A 23382-nucleotide genomic window follows, 5' to 3' on the forward strand; every position below is an offset into this window, starting at 1 on the left:
TATGACCTCAAAATGCCTACAGGAGACTTCTGTAGAATCTAACCTCATGTTTCCTCTCCTGGACACATACGGTCTCCCAGGGCCAGCAAAATGCCTACATGGACCGCTGTCAAAAAAGGGGTTGTGAATACATAGTGTGGGGTTATATCATCCATTGAGAGGCTTGCATCCGTTAGTTAGTGAATCCAGACCAGTTCTCTGCATGCAACTGCCTCACCACCACATGGGACAGATTTAAGAATTATGTATCATCACAATAAAGAGGGATGAGTATTGCTAGCATGCTGGTCTAACCATGTGGGAGGAAATTGCCTGCATTGCTAAGATTCACCATGAGGCAGCAGCAGCTATGCTGCTCCAAATAATGTGTGAAGTGCCTGATCAATAGCTGGAGACTATCCCCTTCCCTCTCAACAGCGACCTTAAATGAAGTCAAGTTTAAGAGGGGGGTGTTATACAACCTTTTAGCACTATAACTTTGGAGCGGCAGCTTTTTCAAAATACAAAGCTCTCAGCCATGTGAAATGAAACATGAATTTTCACACATCAGTATTCTAATATAAAAGCTTCAATGCAAATGACTGCCCTGAAGGGCCTTCCATGGATTTGGGGCATTTTCTTAAGGATTTAACTTTCATTAGAGAACTATCTTGGAAACTTGAGATAGATATAATCCTGGTCTCGTGATTCAAAGTCCTCCCAGTGACATCCTATCCATTTTTGGAGGCTGACACTTATACAGATAAGAAGTGCGTTGCTAATCAGCATGAGTCTGCGATAATGTATAAATAAAATGGAATTGGCATAATGAAATTTCAAACCCCTAGGAGAAGGAAAATGGATATAGCTTCTTTTTAAACATTCTTTGCCTAGAACAGAATAGGATTTGCTTATACGCAATGTAAGAAATTAAAGTGGGAATCCTGTTTAGAGCTATCATAAGAGCTATTAACTCAAATCTTAGCATTTGGTGGTACCTGACTTTTTGAATTTGCTTGAATGGTATTGGTAAGCAAATGCAAAGTAACCAAAGGAGTCAAATTGTATGCTGAAGTCTATGAGACTAATTTTTCAGCAGAGTCTGCATATGTGGCACAGACACACTAGAAAGATGTAATAGCCACTAAAGTATATATCCAAAATAGACTGCCAACTAAGGGAACCACAGGTATAACTTTTGAATTTTGGCATGGAAGAGTACCAACGTCACACACAGTACATGTGTTTGGCAATACAGTGGTACCTCGGGTTACATACGCTTCAGGTTACATATGCTTCAGGTTACAGACTCCGCTAACACAGAAATATTACCTCAGGTTAAGAACTTTGCTTCAGGATGAGAACATAAATCATGCTCTGGCGGCGTGGCGGCAGGCCCCATTAGCTAAAGTGGTGCTTCAGGTTAAGAACAGTTTCAGGTTAAGAACAGACCTCCAGAACGAGGTTCTTAACCCGAGGTACCACTGTACTGCCTATGCCTATGTACCCAAGGAGAGTAGGCACAAGTTAGATTCCGGAGCAAAAGACTAGTATGATTGGCTATGCTCCAGGGAGTAGAGGATACAGAGTAATGGACTTGAATACTAGGAAAGTCAGAACAAGACATGTGGTTCATTTTGATGAACACATGAAAACTGATATGAGAGGAACAGTGATAAACTTTTCTGATCAGTCAGAGGAAGAAACACAAAGCAACATTAACTTTCTTGAATTGATGTATGACAGTCCAGATCTGCCTTCTACTGTCACCCACCTAGCACAAATGCTGAACAGGAAAGAGAAGCAGAGAAGCAGATTGCAAGAAGCAGCACAGTCAGAGGAGAGGAGGCTGATGATGAGATGCCTGTGTTAGATGGTGCATCGACACATAGGAAAACAGGGCTCTCCAAAGAACAGAATTAGAATTTTAATCAATGCTTACTGGTATAGTTAGTCCTTAATAGAAGCCAGAAGGCATAGTATCTAAGTTTTCCCCCCTTCACTTTCTTTGACACTTTCTACAGCAGTCAATCTTGTTTTGTCCATGACGACATTAATAATATGTAAGGAAGCACCAATCATTAAGTTATGTGGAGTGAGAGAAACACCGAACAGGATTGTTATTGCCATAATAATGATGACCCTCTTTGGAATGCTTGGAGAAATGGATCGTATAGTAACCTATGCAAACTTTTGACAATGTCATTGCCACAATGGATACCTAGTATACACAACAAATGACGTGATTTACCTATTTATAGCTTTGTGGCACCCAACTGTCTTTGCTGAGTCCATGAGGGCCTAGGCATATGATAAGTTTTACAATCCAGTTTCATAAATTTTGTTTATTTCAATGGATTTAATTCCTCCTGAGTAACAGAGACTAAATCACCTGAAACCCTTGTTTCAGTCTGTAACTGACTGATTTGTGGATTGCATTTTTTTAAAAAAACTTCATTTTACAATTTGCTGATGCCCAGAGTTTTAGCATTCTTTCTCCATGCAACTTTTGTGGCTGTAGCAATTATTAATATGTTATTAAATTTCTTCTCCAGTAGCTGAGGAGGCATTAATTTTTAAAATGGGCATTTTCATGAAGGTGATTTGAAGGTTCCATCCATGCCATTCAGACATGACAGTGGCTCATTAATACCAATCTATCTGCCTAATGTTGTTTCAGTAAACAGGACTTTGAGGTTCTCTGTTTTTATTGTCTTCTGCTGTCATTTTGTCATTTTGTTTTCTTTTTCCCACTCAAGCCACATCATTATTTGGAATGCACAAATTTGTTAACAGTACTTTCCTTTCAGGGAGAGATGAAGCCCCAAACGATATATGGATGACTTTCTTTAGGACTTCACAGGATATCTTTGGAAAAGTCATTTTCCAGTAGTCATGCTCCAGCAGTGGGAAATCTCCAACCCAGGGACCACATTAGGTCTGGCAAGGGTTCTACGTTGGCCCATGAGGCTGTTTATGAGGTAGGAAAAGATGCAGGGCATTCTGATTTGCTACTAATTTGGATAATTCTGTCCTTGTTTTGGTAGCTAGAACCAAAATCTTGTAGTTGGCTCTCCAATGAGAGGGGATGTCATTGGCAACCCTGAGTAGCAGCAGAGAAGCAATATTGTTAGATAACCTCCAGCGCTCACCACCAATTCATTAGATAGAAATGAGCTGGCATAAATTGGATGTAAGGTAGTCACTTAAATTTTAATAAGAAGAAGAAGAAGAAGAAGAAGAAGAAGAAGAAGAAGAAGAAGAAGAAGAAGAAGTTGTTGTTGTTGTTGTTGTTGTTGTTATTTCTACCCTGCCCGTCTGCTTGGGTTTCCCCAGCCACTCTGGGTGGCTTTCAACAGAACATTAAAAACAAAATAAAACTTCAGCCATAGAAACTTCCCTAAACAGGGCTTGATAAGTCAGTCATGTTTAGAAAAGCTGATTCCTTAACTTGTGTCTTTGCAATACATTTTAAATACAGTGGTACCTCTGTTGTGAACGGGATCTGTTCTGGAGCCTGTTCACAACCTGAACAGAGCACAACCCACGTCTGTGCGTGCACAGGTCGCAATTCACCACTTCTGCGTATGCGGGTGATATCATTTATCACATCTGCACATGCGCGAGCAGCGAAACCCGGAAGTAACCCATTCCGTTACTTCTGGGTCACCGCGGGATGCTCAACCTGAAGCAAATGTAACATGAGGAATGACTGTACATTTGCAAGAAGACACCATGGGCAACCATTTATGTGCTTTATGAAAATCTGGAGAAATAGCCCCTGGCATGTCACAAGGAAGTGACAAAGCTTGCTCCTTGGAGCAGGGGTCAGCAAGCTAAGGCCCATGGGCTGGAAGCAGCCCATGGAGGCCATTTAACCGGCCCCCGAGCCACCCCTGAACCAAGCCGCCCACTTGGCGAGTCCCCACGCACTGCACTAAACTGGCACAGCGCGGCATGGGGACTCTCTTCCATGGCTTCAGAAATTGCTTCTGCACATGCCCAGATGCCGGAAATTACTTCTGTGCAGGTGCGAGTTTCGGCGTCTGGGCATGTGCAGAAGCAATTTCCGGTGCCGTGGACATATGCAGACACAATTTCCAGTGTCGCACAGTGCTGGTCCGGCCCATGAAGGATTTTTGCTGGAGTGATCCGGCCCATGCCCGGTAAGCCTTGCTGACCCCTTCCTTAGAGGGACGGCAGCTTCAGTAGCACTTCAGAGTCAGTCTCTTTTGGCAGAGATTTGCTGATCTGCTGCAGGGACTTCAGATCATACATTTGCCAGATGTGGTTAAGATTAAAAAGTACATTTCTCCCATTGCTAATAGGAAGTGTGTGTGTGTGTGTGTGTGTGTGAGAGAGAGAGAGAGAGAGAGAGAGAGAGAGAGAGAGAGACTGATTTGGGCCCATGTTGGATGGAGCAAAGGCTTAAAGCCTCCCTCTTTTCTGTACATCACAATCTCAACCCAGGTCTTACCCCCCCCCCCACTTGTTTTTTAAACAGCTATGCAAAGTCATGCTATGGGGCAACTGCCATGTCTCCAGTTTGGCCCTCAGTGGAATTTGAGTCTTGTTTAGTAGGATGCGGCCCAATAGAAAAACATTTTAATGATTTTATTTATTATTCACTTTCCAAAATGCAAACAGTTTAAGAGAAAGCTAACACAAACAAACACTGTTAAGTAGCTGAAGGCTTACCAGTGCAGAGGGCAGGAAGAACTTAGAACTCTGCATGAAGCATCATTATCCTGGAATAATAGTTGATGCAGGGAGAACTGTGAAATGGGATGCTGGTTTGATTTTGTGTAATTCAGTCCCAAGGAAAACAACAGGAAGGGTCTGACAGAAATGAAGGAAGGTAGAATGCAATTTGGTCTTTGATGTGTAAACAGATTTAGTACAGCAAAGATCAATGAAGAAACCCTCCAAAGGAATATGTATTTTAATGAATTATCATATTTCACGATTATTATTTTTTAAAATATAAATAAATAAATTTCAATTTCAATTATAGACCAGTTTACAAACAGTACTGTGCCTCTTGGGGAAAGCATATGGCAATCAAAACTTCAATCAAAGTCCTGCCAAGTCTCTCATAAAAAAATAAATAGCCATAAGCCAGAGTGTTATTGTCCTTTTAACGTTAGTTGAATGCCTATAATTCTTCTCATGTCCGCCCCCGCTGTCAGCTTTGTGACATTATCAGCCTCTGTTTCACACTCCTCCCCTTGAAGATAGAAGATTAGCTCATATAGAAAATGTTGGCGTGTTCTGGAGTATTATTTTGAGATGGGCTGATGGTTTATTTTAAAAAAAACAACACCATAAAAATTATACTATGAAGAGGAAGGAGGGAAATGGATGTATCTTTTAAGAAAACTGAGTACAGCTGCAGTGAGGCAGCATTCCTCGCCAATTATACCCAGAAGTATAATTTAATGGGGCTTACTCCCAGGTAAGTGAAGTTAGGAATGTACCTTAAACTGTTTCTACAAGTAAATAGTACAAGAGCAGGGCTACTTGCAATCTTCCCAGAATGCTCCTGTCCACCACATGGACATCACTCCCTGCCTGTAGCGCGCAAAAGTACTTTGGGATAGTGTCACATGATTTCACTAAAGATGATCCTCCACATATGGGGGTGGGAGATGGGAAATCTATATAGTATTCAAAGGTCATGCAATGCATCTGCATGGGAAATGATCTGTAAATCATACTTTTTCTTATACACTGCACACTTGGCAAGCCATTAGTAATTTCCAGCCAGTGTTCCTGTGTTAGTAGCTGTGCATTTGATTAAAAGTGTCTGTATCCGAGAAGCTGCATGGCAATGCTGACAGAACAGCAATTTAGAATCCTTGTACTCCAGCTTCAAAATTTGCAGTTTTTGCTCAGAAGTCTTGTACTGAGGTAGGGGGAAGTTCCCTTACACACACACACACACACACACACACACACAGAGAGAGAGAGAGAGAGAGAGAGAGAGAGAGAGAGAGCGCTACCGTCGGTATAAGTGCTGCATGTGCAGAGTCAACCCTAGTGGAAGTAAGAACATACATTGGGAAAAAATACATTGTACTCATTCAACCAGCACTTTCCAACTCATAAATTGCCTCCAGACCAACACTATTTTGCAGGATGGATTCAAGCACATTGAGGTTTGTGCAAGTGTTCTGTTGACTTAGCACAACAAAGCCACTTTTCTTGCAGTTTGGAAAATGACAGGGAAATTCATTGAAAAGGATCAGATCAACGTATTATTAATGGAAAGACATGGAGACATCCCACAGACAAATCAGACCAAAATGCTCAATAAAGACCAAGCCTAGTCTAATCTCTGGATATGCTTTCTACAAGCAAAATAGAATGAACACACAATAAACATGTCACCTGGAGGAGCTCAGTTTTGCTTCTCGTATCAGCAACTGTGATAGCAATTACTACCTTATTGCCTTCCACAAAATCAGAATTAGAGCCGCACAGATCAAGCCTGAATACTTCATTCAGAAAACTCAAGTCTCATTTAGAGATCCTTGAATCATCCATCTATCTTGAACCTTGTTTGATTGGCAACGTTACTCCTTGTGGTGAACCAGAGAATGACTGACACCGTCCTCTTGGTCAGTACAGTGGTACCTCGGGTTAAGAACTTAATTCATTCTGGAGGTCCGTTCTTAACCTGAAACTGTTCTTAACCTGAAGCACCACTTTAGCTAATGGGGCCTCCTGCTGCTGCCATGCTGCCACCGCATAATTTCTGTTCTCATCCTGAAGCAAAGTTCTTAACCCGAGGTACTATTTCTGGGTTAGCGGAGTCTGTAACCTGAAGCGTCTGTAACCCGAGGTACCACTGTATCAATGTAGGCACTGCCATGGGAAGAGGGGAAATAGAAACCCACTGAACTGCTTTGCCTACTCTTTTGCCTCTGTCTTTCTAACTAGCAGAAGTGCAGGAGAGAATGCAATTCTCTGCCAGGTGTTCTGGCTGCTAGTTTGCTTACCAGATGCAGGTGAGGTAATCACTAATTGATCTAGGAACAAGTGGCTCACTCCCTCTGCTGATCAAGTCCTTGGTACATTCGCCCTCAGTTCCAGTGGGTTAAGACAGCTTCCTAAAGGCAGTTTGTGGTCAAACAGAAGGTATAAAGGGGTCAAATTACTTCCTTCTAATCCACCTGCTAAGTACAGCCTAAGTGGAAGGGAGTCTGGATGACAGCCATAGAAGGAAATATCTCAGCCCTTCAGAAGGTAAATATTTTACACTGAAATTCCTGTGAAACTTTTTCACTCTATTACAGCTGCAATTAAAAGCTCCCCTCTTTAGCTCACTGTCTTCTAATGTGATGCATTCTGGAGTAATTCAGATTCTCCAAAGTTTGAATGCAAAAGGGATAATACCTCACTAAAAGAATACTTATATTCTAGACTAAATATAGAGCAAAAAGTGATGATATTGAGGATAGGTGAACTTACCCTCCTCTACTTTCTCTTTCACCTCTTTTTCTTCCTTTCACCAGTTCTATTTATGTGTTACTCATGTGTGGGGCATGAGTGTAAAGTTGGGCTGAACATTTGCCCTTCTGTAATGTTGCATTTCCATAATAATTGTTCTTTGTTGTCACATGTGGATTGTGCTCACCTGTCAGCCATTTTTCTTTGTTGCATATATGGGAAAGTCACACATATTCCAAAGTTCCTCCCCAGTTCTCCTTAGACTTCTTTAGGCATTAAAAGCCTAATAACAGGTAACTGAAACAACTGCATTTTTTTATTATTATTATTATATGTGATCCTCAAGGCAGTGGCCTCAGAAGCACCATTCACACTGATGGTGCTTAATAATAATCATACTCAAAGCAACAATAATATGTTGTAATACAGCATAAGACCAATTTTATTGGGCCATTGGTTAACACTCCTGATTTTGGTGCTCCTGTTGTGTGACTTTTAGAAGTGGCAGTGGCGTAGCGTGGGGGGTGCAAGGGGGGCTGGCCGCACCGGGCGCAACATCTGGGGGTTAGGGTTAGGGGGTGCAAATCCACGGGTTAGGGGGCGCAAATTACTTGCCTTGCCCCGGGTGCTGACAACCCACGCTACGCCACTGAGAAGTGGAACCTGCATCTCTCACATTGCCACGCTGTATCTCGCTGCAGCTCAGATTCCTGCACTTTGTAGTGAGGAAGGCACCCAACTTCCTCTTCCAGTTATTACAGCAGAAGTGCAAAGAGTAGGCGTAGCTCTGGAAGCTGAGACCCACTAACCCAGGCACAGCCCGCCAGCTATTTCTTGCAACATGCTTGAAACTTTTCCTCTCTGCAATCTTGTCAGGGAACAAAAACAACAAGTTTATTGAGCCTTGTGGACTACATTCATCTTGATGAGTCACACACTGCTCCGGTCTGTGCTATTGCCACTTCTCTGTAATGTGCAATGCAGTCCTTAGAAGTAATACATGTTGGTTTCATGGGCACTTTATCGTTCTATGAGACCAAAGCAGAAACGACTGCCTGTGCCATTTTTTAAAATAGAATTTTGACACTTGCGTGGCTGGATTAGCCATTAAAAAAAAAAATCCACTGAATAAGTGGAGATCAAGCTTGGCAGTAAGTCATTTTCTTTTCTGAAATGAAGCAATAATTCTTCTTGGTCTCACCACTTGAAGTGTCGTGCAAAATATTGCAGATACTAATGGGTTAAGCCAAACTAGGGTGGGGAAGCAATAACCCCATGCATACTTTTCTATGAAGTGCAGCTGGAAGGATGGCACAAAGAAGAGAGCAGCTGAAGGCATAAAACATGGTGCAATACATGAAATAGTAGGATGTTTGTTCTCACAGCAGTTTCTTGAAGCACTAGGCTGAAGGTAAGATAGATGTGTTGTAAAAGCAAATGAGAAAGATCAGAAGCTGGGGCTGCTGACCTCTGTGGTGGGTGGAGGAGGCCAAGCTGAGGAAGACTTAGCAAAAACAAGCTTTCCAATAGCCTAAATATTAGGGAATGACAGGTTGTTGGATTAAAGAAAGCCAAAACCACAAGAACACCCCCACCGAAGTCAATTAGTGAGCATATGTCCTCCTAGAGGTGAAGCAGTTTCACACAGAGTTTGTGAAATTACTAATAACATCAGAAGGCTAAGCCTGAAGAAATTAGTTCTTTTCTAGGTATGATTGCTCCTGTGCCAATTAATGCCTGAGGTTCTGACTGCAGGAGAGAGTGAGCAAGCTAGTATGTTGCATAGATCGTGCGGCAAAGTGTATTGACCCTTAATGAGGCCAAGTGTGTGGTCCAGAGTGAAGGGAGTTAGCAGCGCATGAGAGGAACACATTATTGTCAAAGAGATATAATCAGATTATTGATCCATGAAGTCAAGGAAGGCAAAAAAAAAAAAAAGCCACAAAATTTGTTTCCAATGTTGGCAAGATTAATTACTTAGGGTCAGGTTGGCTACAACGCAAAGCAGTACTGTTTTGTGTATGTGGGAGAGGAACATATGCACAGCTACTTCACTTGCTATTTCTGGCAGATCCTGCCAAAGAGACAAACTGTTAAAGAGATGGCTCGGGAAGTACCTTGGTAGAAATAGTCATTCATAGAATCATAGAATAGAGTCATAGAATCATAGAGTTGGAAGAGACCACAAGGGCCATCGAGTCCAACCCCCTGCCAAGCAGGAAACACCATCAGAGCACTCCTGACATATGGCTGTCAAGCCTCTGCTTAAAGACCTCCAAAGAAGGAGACTCCACCACACTCCTTGGCAGCAAATTCCACTGTTGAACAGCTCTTACTGTCAGGAAGTTCTTCCTAATGTTTAGGTGGAATTTTCTTTCTTGTAGTTTGGAGCCATTGCTCCGTGTCCGCTTCTCTGGAGCAGCAAAAAACAACCTTTCTCCCTCCTCTATGTAACATCCTTTTATATATTTGAACATGGCTATCATATCACCCCTTAACCTCCTCTTCTCCAGGCTAAACATGCCCAGCTCCCTTAGCCGTTCCTCATAAAGCATCATTTCCAGGCCTTTGACCATTTTGGTTGCCCTCCTTTGGACACGTTCCAGTTTGTCAGTGTCCTTCTTGAACTGTGGTGCCCAGAACTGGACACAGTACTCCAGGTGAGGTCTGACCAGAGCAGAATACAGTGGCACCATTACTTCCCTTGATCTAGATGCTATACTCCTATTGATGCAGCCCAGAATTGCATTGGCTTTTTTAGCTGCCGCGTCACACTGTTGGCTCATGTCAAATTTGTGGTCAACCAAGACTCCTAGATCATACTCCTAGATCATTCATACTAACTAAATTCCAGGCTAGATTACTGTAGCATTCTCCGCCTTTGAAGACAGCTCAGGCGCTTCAGTTAGTTCAGAATGCAGCTGTGTTAATTGGAGCAAGCACATAACCCTTACTATATGCCCTGCAATGATAACCATATTGTTTCAAAGTGCAGCTTTAATCATTAAAAATCCTAAACAATCTAGACCAGAGTGTCTTAAACATAAACTTCACCATATGGATGTGTCTGGCCTGGCCTCCAAGAATTGCCTCGGAGGCTTTGCTCTAGCCCAGGCATAGGCAAACTTGGCCTTCAAATGTTTTGGGACTACAGTTCCCATCATCCATGACTACTGGTCCTGTTAGCTAGGGATGATGGGAGTTGTAGTCCCAAAACAGCTGGAGGGCTGAGTTTGCCTATGCCTGCTCTAGCCTTACCCCTGTTCTCCACTCAGTGGCACTGAGATGTTAACAATGTAATAAGTGCCGTGCTGGGTTACGCCTAGCTGCACATAGTATAAGGTTTTGTTCTCACAATGGCCAACCCAAAGCCATGAATGCAGTAGCATTCTGCCTAATAATGCTCCATAGTAACTGGTATTCAAAGGCATACCACCATCACGGCTAGTCACTTTGGATAGCCTTATCGCTCATGAAATTGTTCAAACATTTCTTATGCTATCCCAGGTTGATAGTCAATTACTATATCTTGTGGCAGTGAGTTTTTGTAGTTTATCTATGTGCTTTGTGGAGAAGCGTATCCTGAATATGTCAGCATTCAGCTTCATTGAGTGACCGTAGATTCTAATATTTGGAACTAATAGACTTTAATTCCCATGGAAAATCTTTCCTTGCGGTTCCAAGCTCCACTGGTCAGTCACAATGGAGCTTCCCATCTCTACCCTTCATTCTTAGTGACATATGTTTTGCTCTTGCAGACTTGTTTCCTCCCCCAAAGCATAGGGATTGGAGGGCTGTGCTAAAACGATTCCATCTGATCATACATAAGACCTCTCAGAGTTCCCCTTCCCCATATGTAAGTTTTCCGTAAGCAGAAGACGTGCATTTGCAAAGCTACTCCTCCTTGCCTCCCTCCCCCGGCTGTGCTATTTTGCTAATACAATATGCTTAGATACAACTTAACCATTAGTAGACGCTTGTATGTAGCATTTCTGAGATGTCTGGTCCTCAAAGTGCTTCAGAGGAACCTGGTTTGAATTATGTGTTGTCATACAATTCCTTACAAGGTACCCTGCTTCATTTCTCAGTTCAAATCTGATGTACATTCCTATACTTTTATGACTTACCTAATATTCTAATGCAGTCTAATCCACTTGCCTTCCGCAGTAAGTTTTTACTCTACATTAAAAAAACAACCCAATATATACAGTAGATATAGTTCTCTGGGTAAATCCTTTCTTTTCCTGCTCATGCTTAATGAACCTGGGAAAATGTGACGTGAAGTATGCATTCAAGATACATGACTAAAAGAACATTAATCAGGCATCATAGTGCATGAATAGGTATGACTGCTCCAGAAATATTGTGAGATAATGAAACTCTCCAAAAAGAGAAACCCAGTCGTCATATATTTTGTAGTGTATTAGAATGGATTTTCTATAATTTTTAGGATTGTTAAAGGATATTTCAGGAGTATTTATGTAAATGAATTGTTTACACATTGAAATGGACTGTAGTCAACAAAAAATTATAACATAATAACTGCTTTAGTCTTTAATGGGCTTTCAAGGCTCATTGGTGTTTTTGCTTAATGCAATACAGGCCTATTGTCACCTGTCAGATTTTGAAATATTTGGATTTTCAATTGCCTTAGCAGAGACCATGTCATTTTGGGTGGACTGTGCAAGCTAAATAATAGTTGTAATAGGTTGTCTAGTTAGCTAAAGGCCACCTACAATTTCCCAACTGCAAGTTCTCTCTGTCTCAAGAAATAGAAATGCAGGACAGTTTAATAAAGAGCTAGTCCCACATCATTACATGTCACCAAATTTCAGAATCATACTAGTTCTTTCAAAAACTTGCATAAGCATAATCAGAATATATATTTTTAACAGTGCCAAGCTCTTGCTGCCAGCAAGCTTCAGGCAGTAAATTTATTGTTTACCAGAACTTTGCTATTGCTTTCAGTTGTCAATTGTGTTTAAAAGTGTTGTCTTCCCTCTCTGAATAATGAGAAGAAGAAAATACAGGGCTAGGGATTCTAGATAGGCATGAATATGGAGCAGCCTAATTTCTACATGATATTCTCTCTTTCAAAACCCTGACCCCTGGAAGCCTGCACAAAATGTGTTAGAAAATTGAAAAGTTTATATAAAAAATATCCACAGGCAGAATCTTAAGTCTATAAAGGTGTTGGCTCCCACCCTCATGAGTACAAAAATCCAGAGAGCTGAAGTAGCAATATTATCATGCAACACCTTTATACTTGTGAAGATAGAAAGATGCTTTATACTGAGCCAGATCACTGGTGCTGCTAATTCAATACTGTCTGCCATGACTGGCATGGCTGTCCTGGGTTTCAGGTGAGGGTCTTCTTTGCCAGTCTTACTTTAATTTCCGACATTTTCAAGAGAAGATTGTGCTGTTTTAAGTCTGTGACGTTTCCAGCTGGTGAAAAGGTGTACATGAATATAATTTTAGGTTTTGTTTTTTTAAAAACCTTGCTTTCTTTAACATTGTGAAATTATGATACAATGGTACCTCAATGGTTCTCAAACTTAATCCATTCCACGAGTCCGTTCAACTCCTGAAATCATTCAAAAACCAAGGCGCAGCTTCCGATTGGCTGTGGGAGCTTCCTGCAGTCGAGTGGAAGCTGCATCGGATGTTTGGCTTCCGAAAAACATTCGCAAACTGGAACATTTACCTCCGGGTTTGCGGTGTTTGGGAGCCAAAGCGTACACGTGCCAAGGCGTTCGAGAACCAAGGTACGACTGTAGATGGTTGCGTTTTGTGGTTTTTTTTGTGTGTGTGTTTAATGATTGCATTTTTTATGGGATTTTAGATTTTTATACTTTGATACTGGAAAACAAGATGCAACAGAACTTGGCTTTGAGAACCAGCATTTTAGAATTGGCTCTAAAATACTTTGAGCAATTGCACAATTTCGCATCTAAATAGATATTGCGTCTTACATAATCTAGCTTTGGTGCTTTCTCGGTAGTTTGCATTGCTAGCAAGCCCCTGATTAAAAAATGAATGTCCAGGTTTTCTGTTGGAACTTGGCTTTGTTTCGCAGTACGAATTTTTATCTAAAATTTAATTTTATTATGCCTGTTCATTGAAATTAAATTGCTTTTGGAGTGGCTCATCTTGGGAAAATACAAATGTAGCATTGTTGCTCCTTGATCAGATTTCATCATAATGATCAAATACCTCAGTCACACACATTGTTATAACTCAGCCCTTGAAATGTTGTTAAGCAATGCTTTCCATTAGGTTCAAATTGATGATAGGCCACTATATATGAAAAACATGCAACTTCTCACCCTAGCATCAAAATTCCTTGCTGACAACACAAAAACATCCAAGCTCAGATTTTTATATATATAAAAAAATCGAAAATAAATGAAACTGATTAACTGTTGAGTGCTGCATAGACTACAGCTAATTAAAGGGGCTTCACTGATGTTTGTGCAGATATGCATGCTTATTACATCTAAAACCTATTATTTCCAAGGCTGGGAGGGCAGCTTACTTCAGTAGCATAACTTGATAACAGCACAGTATTCTTATTTTGCTGACTGAAGATGACCATTCCATAGCCATTCCTTCATAAATGTTTTGGGACCTAGGGAATTGTAATTTGTATTGCCCAGTTGTTAAAATCCCTATTTGAGGGCATGGGGCTTGAGGAGGCCGTGGCAGCTGCCCTCAATTTGTTTTTGAATGAAATAGAAAAGATCACCTAAATTAATTTAAGTCCAGGTTTAGTGTGGGTTTGGGCACTAAGACCCTATATATGAGCTTTGTTGAGGGGGGAGAGGTGGAGTGTGATTCTGTTAATTCTTCTTGATCTCTCCATAGCTTTTGATACCATAGTATCTTGCAAGATTAACTCTGTAGAATGGGAGTTAGGGGCACTCATGAGTCCAATCAGCAGAAGCCTTGTGCAAGGATTTTTACTTGCACAATGGGGCCCCACCCTCATTCCCCCCATGCCCCGTGAAACTGGCTTGCAGTGGTCAGAAGAATCCATGGAACAGTGCAGAACAGGGAGACAAGAGGGTGAAATGCTTGCCCTGATGAGATGATCACCTTAATGTGACATTGGATTCCTCCCAGTGCTGCTTTCAGATAATAGCATGGGTGATTTTTGCTTGACTCCATTGCATTGTGCTGTAGAGTCCTGCAAAGTTCCATCTTATCCCCCATGCTGTTAAACATACGTACCACATGGTGAGATCATCAGAGGTTTTGGAGTGTGGTGTTTTTCTCTATATATCATCTAAGTCAAGTGAGGCTGTGCAGGTGATAGCTTGCAGTCTGTGTAGATTACAACTGAATTTGTGTAGATTACAACTGTGCAGATTACAGTTTGTGTAGATTATCACTGTGTAGTGACAACTGTATTTGATGTGGCTTGGGTGAGGACAAACAAACTAAAGCCAAACAAAGCCAGATAAGATAGAGGTGCTGTTGGTAAATGGTTCCTTTGTCTGGGAATTAGGTGAGCAATCTGTTCTACATGGGGTTGCATTCCCCAAGGGAACGCAAATGTGTAGAGACCCACTGCAGTTTTGGGGTTGGTTTGCCTCCTACCACAACTCCTGGACTGTGATAGTATTGCCGCTATGATGCATTCTCTGGTTAAACTTTTGTGTAGTATGTGGAACTGCCATTGAAAACTATTCGGAAGCTTCAGTTACTGCAGAATGCAACTGCCAGAACTTCAGCTGGCACAGCCCAATGGAATAATTTTACACATCGAATCTGAATGACGTACATTGGATGTCTATTGGCTTCTGAGCCTAATGCAAAGTGCCTCTTCTTCCAGGCTTAGTTATACAGTCTGGGACCAAATACATGAAGGGATTATTGCGTTTCCTTCCTCTAACCTTAATCTTAGGATCTTCCAAGGGGGTTAGCTCTTCCCTTGCCCTGGGAAGTTTGTTACATGATAACAAGGGAATCTTCTCTGTGGTGGCACCATATCTCTAGAATCCCTTTTCTATAGGAGTACAGTGGACAGTCGGGTTGCGAATGTGATCCGTGCGGGAGGCACATTCGCAACCCACAGCGCCGCGTCTGTGCACGCGCGGGTTGCGATTTGGCGTTTCTGCACAAAGTGCAATTTAGCACTTCTGTGCATGCACGATCGCTGAAACCCAGAAGTAACCCATTCTGGTACTTCCGGGTTTTGGCGCGTCCGTAACCCGAAAAAACACAACCTGAAGCATCTGTAACCCGAGGTATGACTGTACTGTTAATACCAATGTCAACATTTATTTATTTATTCCTTTAATTTTATTGTATTTTATTGAGGTATTTTTTGTTTATTCGTCCCTTTTATATTCCACATTGATATCTTTGGAGATGGATGGCAGCAAAAGGCTTTAAAAATTATAATAATTGTAATATTTGTACCCCGCCCATCTGACTGGGTTAAATATAACATGAATGATGCTGGGGGAAATAGCTTCCTCTTCTATTAGTGATGCCTTTGCTGGATCAAAAGCAATTCCACGAGTGCAAGGGCACCAGTTGGTTCCACCTACTTTACCGCAGCACATTCAAATGAGCTACAAGGCCAGAAGATTGTAGCTGTCAGCCATTCACACTGAAATACACTGAACTGTAATTTGTATTTTACGTACAGTTCTTCACAAAGCATGACAATACTTTTGAACTGTCACTGAGTAACTAAGGGACTGCATTTGGCTCAGTCTCTCACTGTGTTCTAGTGACCTTGCATACTTAATCATAATTGAGAGTCAAGTGACTTTTATGGGACATGAATTTTAATTAGGCTTCACATTAACAGTGAAGGTACTTTGTCTAGAATTCCTCTGATTGTGATAATTAATTGGCTGTCAGGAGTCAGCCTCCTGTCTTCCAGAATCCGTTGAACAGCATATTTTCAAATATTTATGAAGATGTTTTAGTGTGTATCATAGAAAATTTCATTATTATAATTACACTTGGAAATAGGACAGTTTTCTATTGTCAGATAAACCTTGGGAGATAACCCTTATATATACCCAGTTGAGCACTCAGCATGTGAGGGGTTCCTGCAGATACCAACTCATCAGAAGATCTGTTCTGCACAATATAGGAACCAGGCCTTTACTATGTACTATGGCCTTGCAGCATCTACACTTTGGAATCCCCTCTTGTTAAATATTAGACAGAAACTGGCTCTGTTGTCTTTTGGCATCTAAGACCTCCTTCTTCCAACAAGCCCTTTACATGGAGATATTTCCCAGTCTGTGTTTGTATTGGATTGTTTTTAAAATATATTTTTTAATTGTTTTAGTGCCCCACACCTGTTCTAACCTGAAGCAGAAACAAAATCTGAGAATCCAAGGCAAATACTCAAAGGAGACACAGAGAGAGCAAGCAGCTTTATTTTTCTCTTGTTGGAGCCCAAGGCAGCTGGCTTTTCTCTGTCAAATTCCACTTACACACACGGCATGAAGCCATATGGTCAGTGCTCTCAGGGGGGTAGTAATATTTGGAGTCTAGCACCAACACACACATGAACCCATTCAAGAAGTGTATTAAGAATAAAAGGCAGGTGGGCAAAAGAAAGAGGCAAAATGGAGCTTTTATAGAAAATAAAGAAAACAATTTAAGTCTACCCTATTGTAATTACTGAAGAGCGGGCTTCTGGTCTTGTGGATAACATTGCAGTGTTGATAGATGAAAGCTGAAGGACAAAGGCTGTTGGCAACAGTAATCTTCTAAAGGCACGTTCCTGGTGGCCTTTGACTGACAGCTGGCTCTTAACTAGCCACTCACAAGACAGTCATGATCATCAGGAAGAGGTGCTTTAAATATTTGGACATTGGGAGAAGAGCTATTGCCTGGAGCTATTTCTCCTATCCTTGCTAGATGCAGCCCATTCCTCACTTAGTGTATTCAAGGGATATGTGTGTCTTCCATTATACATAATGGGAGATTAGGTAGACTGGGTAATCTTAACAGGACAGGCTGACAGTAGGGCATGGAGCCATGAGCTGGGGGGGTCTATATGGTTGACCATGCCTGTGGAGAAGGGGGAGTTAAGGGATTCAGTGAGTTCTCTAAAAATACTGTTCTGGGATGGTCTGTTCTGTTCATATTGTTTTTTCTGTCATGTTTTAAAGATCTCCCTCAGCTTTATGGTTGCCAGACAATAAGGTAAAGGGTAAAGGGGACCCCAGACCATTAGGTCCAGTCGTGACTGACTCTGGGGTTGCGGTGCTCATCTCGCTTTACTGGCCGAGGGAGCCGACGTTTGTCTGCAGACAGCTTCCGGGTCATGTGGCCAGCATGACTAAGCCGCTTCTGGCGAACCAAAGCAGCTTACGGAAATGCTGATTCGAACCACCGACCTTCTGATCAGCAAGTCCTAGGCTCAGTGGTTTAACCCACAGCGCCACCCGCATCATACTAAATTAAAACTCACGCTGCAGTGGGTGCACCTCTAGCATGCTTCAAACAAGAGAGTTTGTTTATTTAAACCACCTGAAAATATGTTTAAGAAGGATCCCAGTGTATAATATTTTTATTAATACTACAACTTCCAAACTAGGTATACAGGAGTGGGGGAGATTCCTCAGTTCATAGGTAATCTACCCACTGAAGGAAGTTGGTGACTGATATGTTCCTTGGCCCTACAGTGTGAGCGAAAGAGAAAGTTATCGGAGAAGTGGCAAAAATTACTCTTATGGAAAACGTTTTCCCCTCCTCTGTTGTTGTTGTTTAGTCGTTTAGTCATGTCCGACTCTTCGTGACCCCATGGACCAGAGCACGCCAGGCACTCCTGCCTCCCACAGTTTGGTCAGACTCATATTTGTGGCTTCGAGAACACTGTCCAACCATCTCGTCCTCTGTCGTCCCCTTCTCCTTGTGCCCTCCATCTTTCCCAACATCAGGGTCTTTTCCAGGGAGTCTTCTCTTCTCATGAGGTGGCCAAAGTATTGGAGCCTCAGCTTCACAATCTGTCCTTCCAATGACCACTCAGGACTGATTTCCTTCAGAATGGATGTGTTCGATCTTCTTGCAGTCCATGGGACTCTCAAGAGTCTCCTCCAGCACCATAATTCAAAAGCATCAATTCTTCGGCGATCAGCCTTCTTTATGGTCCAGCTCTCACTTCCATACATCACTACTGGGAAAACCATGGCTTTAACTATACAGACCTTTGTGGGCAAGGTGATGTCTCTGCTTTTTAAGATGCTGTCTAGGTTTGCCATCGCCCTTCTCCCAAGGAGCAGGCGTCTTTTAATTTCGTGACTGCTGACACCATCTGCAGTGATCATGGAGCCCAAGAAAGTAAAATCTCTCACTGCCTCCATTTCTTCCCCTTCTATTTGCCAGGAGGTGATGAGACCAGTGGCCATGATCTTCGTTTTTTTTGATGTTGAGCTTCAGACCATATTTTGCGCTCTCCTCTTTCACCCTCATTAAAAGGTTCTTTAATTCCTCTTCACTTTCTGCCATCAAGGTTGTATCATCTGCATATCTGAGGTTGCTGATATTTCTTTCGGCGATCTTAATTCCGGCTTGGGATTCATCCAGCCCAGCCTTTCGCATGATGAATTCTGCATATAAGTTAAATAAGCAGGGAGACAATATACAGCCTTGCCGTACTCCTTTCCCAATTTTGAACCAATCAGTTGTTCCATATCCAGTTCTAACTGTAGCTTCTTGTCCCACATAGAGATTTCTCAGGAGACAGATGAGGTGATCAGGCACTCCCAATTCTTTAAGAACTTGCCATAGTTTGCTGTGGTCGACACAGTCAAAGGCTTTTGCATAGTCAATGAAGCAGAAGTAGATGTCTTTCTGGAACTCTCTAGCTTTCTCCATAATCCAGCGCATGTTTGCAATCTGGTCTCTGGTTCCTCTGCCCCTTCGAAATCCAGCTTGCACTTCTGGGAGTTCTCGGTCCACATACTGCTTAAGCCTGCCTTGTAGAATTTTAAGCATAACCTTGCTAGCGTGTGAAATGAGTGCAATTGTGCGGTAGTTGGAGCATTCTTTGACACTGCCCTTCTTGGGGATTGGGATGTAGACTGATCTTCTCCAGTCCTCTGGCCACTGCTGAGTTTTCCAAATTTGCTGGCATATTGAGTGTAGCACCTTAACAGCATCATCTTTTAATATTTTAAATAGTTCAGCTGGAATATCATCACTTCCACTGGCCTTGTTATTTGCAGTGCTTTCTAAGGCCCATTTGACTTCACTCTCCAGGATGTCTGGCTCAAGGTCAGCAACCACACTACCTGGGGTATATGAGACATCCATTTATTTCTGGTATAGTTCCTCTGTGTATTCTTGCCACCTCTTCTTGATGTCTTCTGCTTCTGTTAGGTCCTTTCCACTTTTGTCTTTTATTATGGTAATCTTTGTACGAAATGTTCCTTTCATATCTCCAATTTTCTTGAACAGATCTCTGTTTTTTCCCATTCTATTGTTTTCCTCTATTTCTTTGCATTGCTCGTTTAAGAAGGCCTTCTTGTCTCTCCTTGCTATTTTTTGGAAATCTGCATTCAATTTCCTGTATCTTTCACTATCTCCCTCGCATTTTGCTTGCCTTCTCTCCCCCGCTATTTGTAAGGCCTCGTTGGACAGCCACTTTGCTTTCTTGCATTTCCTTTTCATTGGGATGGTTTTAGTTGCTGCCTCCTGTATAATGTTACAAGCCTCCATCCATAGTTCTTCAGGCACTCTGTCCACCAAATCTAAATCCTTAAACCTGTTCCTCACTTCCACTGTGTATTCATAAGGGATTTGACTTAGATTGTATCTTACCGGCCCAATGGTTTTTCTTACTTTCTTCAGTTTAAGCTTGAATTTTGCTATAAGAAGCTGATGATCTGAGCCACAGTCAGCTCCAGGTCTTGTTTTTGCTGACTGTATAGAGCTTCTCCATCTTTGGCTGCAGAGAATATAATCAATCTGATTTCGATGCTGCCCATCTGGTGATGTCCATGTGTAGAGTCGTCTCTTGTGTTGTTGGAAAAGAGTGTTTGTGATGACCAGCTTGTTCTCTTGGCAGAACTCTATTAGCCTTTGCCCTGCTTCGTTTTGAATTCCAAGGCCAAACTTGTCAGTTGTTCCTTTTATCTCTTGACTCCCTACTTTAGAATTCCAATCCACTATAATGAGAAGAACATCCTTCTTTGGTGTCATTTCTATAAGGTGTTGTAAGTCTTCATAGAATTGCTCAATTTCAGTTTCTTCAGCACCAGTGGTTGGTGCATAAACTTGGATTACTGTGATGTTAAAAGGTCTGCCTTGGATTCATATCGAGATCATTCTATCATTTTTGAGATTGCATCCCAGTACAGCTTTTGCCACTCTTTTGTTGACTATGAGGGCCACTCCATTTCTTTTACGCGATTCTTGCCCACAGTAGTAGATATGATGGTCATTCGAACTGAATTCACCCATTCCTCTCCATTTTAGTTCACTGATGCCCAGGATGTCAATATTTATTCTTGCCATCTCATTTTTGACCACATCCAACTTACCCAAGTTCATGGTTCTTACATTCCAGGTTCCTATGCAATATTTTTCTTTACAGCATTGGACTTTCCTTTCGCTTCCAGGCATATCCGCAACTGAGCGTCCTTTCAGCTTTGGCCCAGCTGCTTCATCAGCTCTGAATCTACTTGTACTTGTCCTCCGCTCTTCCTCAGTAGCATGTTGGATGCCTTCTGACCTGAGGGGCTCATCTTCCAGCGTCATAACTTGCATATGCCTGTTGTCTTTGTCCATGGAGTTTTCTTGACAGGGATACTGGAGTGGCTTGCCGGTTCCTGCTCCAGGTGGATCACGTTTGGTCAAAACTCTCCACTATGACCTGTCCATCTTGGGTGGCCCTGCACGGCATAGCTCATAGCTTCTCTGAGTTATTCAAGCCCCTTCGCCATGGCAAGGCAGTGATCCATGAAGGGGTTTCCCTCCTCACCTGGAGATAAATGGTGTCCCCGTTATCTTTTTGGCTGTAGGTAAACTGATCAGATCTGTATTGCAAACATCTCTGTCCATTTAGATTGTGCTTAGGTCAACTTTGAAGATAGGGTGTTTACTTTAAAAGTTAAAAATGACTGCATACAAAGATGCATTGAAAGAAATGAAAGAGCATAATGTAGGCAGTATTTTCAACCTGCTCTGTAGGAAGGAGAGTGTTAATAGCCACATTAATTTTTACATTTTCCTATGCATATCATTTTGTAACCTGTCTTGTCCTTTGTTACTGTTTTTAGTATGTTCTTCAGTTTGGTGTATAGAAATTGCACCCTTTAAACTGTTTATTAAAAATGCAAATCCACCCTCTATAAAAGTAAAGTTTAAGAAAATTAGCCTCAGTTGATCAATTCTCAGCTGTTGAAGCACCATGGCAATCTCAGCAGAAAAGCCTCATGGTGTTCCTTTTTGTCTTTTAGGTTTGCTTTCTGCGGTGTGCTTTCATGCTCCTAAATAGTAATTCAAAGTTCATGAGGCAACAGTTTTATCCTGAGAGGAGCTTAGCCTTCTTTGGCAAGCTGAATTTCTTGTTTTCACTCAGAGTGGATAGCATGTCCTTTATCGCAGCTGATCTCACAAACATGAAAGGTTGTGTCTGGTGCCTTGCAGGGTACTTTAGATTTCCTTATCATTATAAGTCACCTTATGCTGCCTTTCCCCCTTTTCTTCTAAGCCACTATATTCCAAGATGAAAGAAAGAGGTGATAGGAACTCAGAGCAACAAACTTTCATTCTAATCCTTCTATGGGAAGTGTTTAGTTCTCTTTTTCTTTCTCTTCCAAAGACTACTACATAATGCAGACACTACTTACCTCTTTTCAGATTAATATGTTGGAATATAAGAAAACAATGCTCTAACAAGGCACTAATATGGCTTGCCTTCTTTTTATAGGCAATGGCCTTAACATAATCACTATCTTCCAATGTAGTTTTGAAATTCATGATGTTCTGGCACTTGTGTTATCTCGGGGTTTTTTCATTCATCTTAACTCTCAGTTTTCTCTTGATATATTCCACTTGCTCAAAGCTACTAGTGAAAAATGCTGGCGGAATTAAAATAACAATGAAGGATTGAATCAAAATAGAAATAGATCAGCAACTTTCTAACATGAACATTGGTGATAGTAATTTTTTTAAAAAATGGGCTTGAGGGGTGTTAGGATTTTGTTTAGTTGTCTAGTTTTATTTTGTTAGGCATTTATGGAAAACAATAAAAATACTTAGCAAAGTAAAAATAAAAAATCCTGAGCTTCTGGTTTCTTCTCATGTTATAGAAATGTACTTCAAAGAAGGCTACTTTTAAATTGTAATTACTATAATTACACTATATTATTATACAGCTTCTTGTTTTCTTCGTAATGTCAGTGCAGTACTGGGCATTTCTAGTACACTATCACTGGGCACAAATGTGTGTAATTTCAGACCTAATAAAAACTATCCCCTAATCATTTTTAAACTTTCCTCCCCTACCAATTGTTTTTACAGAGTAGAAGAAAACTCAGATAGGAGGAAATCAGTGGGTGAGGCACTGGCAGCACAATTTGGTAGATGCGAAAACTGGTAAGTACCCAAGCTTTCTCTGAGACTCTTGAATGTTGTTTTGCAGTCCCCCCCCCCCCCGACAATGCTTGAGGAAATGGGTTTGCTGATGTCACACATAATTCTGCCCTCAAATACCATGCCATCAAGTTCTTAATTTTTCTATCCACGTTTCTGATCTTAAACCAAAGGCAGGAATTGACTTCATGACAGGAGAGAGAGAGAGAGAGGATAAACTGTTGCCTGTTTATCTGTGAGATCACCAAGTCTGAGCCCCCACTCTCACTCTCCCCACACTCTGACAACTAAGTTTCTATGCTCTCTGTGTCTCATCTTCTTGCCTGGAGTCTGCATCACTGTGACTTGGTTCCATCTCTGCATCTCCAGAAA

At 41.6% G+C, this 23382-nt stretch overlaps 1 long non-coding RNA gene across 1 annotated transcript in view; it reads left to right on the forward strand.

Annotated features, from left to right (window-relative positions):
* The window catches only part of LOC307226585, a 168633-nt gene that overhangs the window by 94533 nt on the left and 50718 nt on the right, over positions 1-23382 (forward strand). The window contains exon 3 of the long non-coding RNA XR_013843509.1: positions 22939-23013. This is a non-coding gene — a long non-coding RNA (uncharacterized lncRNA). The remainder of the gene's footprint in view (positions 1-22938; positions 23014-23382) is intronic.

Source organism: Podarcis cretensis, assembly GCF_951804945.1.
Source record: "Podarcis cretensis genome assembly, chromosome: 1".
Taxonomy (NCBI): Eukaryota; Metazoa; Chordata; class Lepidosauria; order Squamata; family Lacertidae; genus Podarcis; species Podarcis cretensis.